Here is a 635-nt window from a genome sequence, read left to right as displayed (position 1 = left end):
CGGGGACCTGATTATAGCACTTAAAACCTGGAAAAGTCAGATTTTCATGATATGTTACCTTTAAAAATAAATAAATAAAAACAAATATATATATAATTTTTTTTACAATTTTTTTGTTAAATAAAATTGTTTTGCATTTTTGGAGCCTATGGTGTGCCAACTTTTGTTTGTTTTTTATTGTTTTCTTTGTGGAGCACCATTTTTTAGCATTTTTTTGCCGTTGATGTGCATGCTTTGGTTCCGTCTTTGCTTATTTTTAATTTGTTAAATTTAATTTTAATATGATTTATTATTTATGGAATCATGTACAATCAAATGTCGAGTGTAACTTTTAAAGGGTTTATTTTGTGATAATTTAGTGCACATTATCTGCTCATTTCATGACAACTTACCAGATAATGTATAGAGTATATGTATTTATTCATTTATATACATTTTAATAATACTTATAATTAACAGTTGTTTTGGGTTCTATTCAATATTCACAATGATTTTATTGTGAAAAAATTAAGCAACATGAATTTCACTGTTTGAAACAGTTTGCTTCAAAGAATCGATTCAAAACTGATTTAAAAATTAAATCTCAGATATTACATAACGCCGCCCAAATGTTCACGCAAAGAAAGAAGGCGTAA

Source organism: Sinocyclocheilus anshuiensis, unplaced genomic scaffold, assembly GCF_001515605.1.
Source record: "Sinocyclocheilus anshuiensis isolate Anshui unplaced genomic scaffold, SAMN03320099.WGS_v1.1 scaffold2270, whole genome shotgun sequence".
Lineage (NCBI taxonomy): Eukaryota > Metazoa > Chordata > Actinopteri > Cypriniformes > Cyprinidae > Sinocyclocheilus > Sinocyclocheilus anshuiensis.
This window is presented reverse-complemented; position numbering follows the sequence as displayed.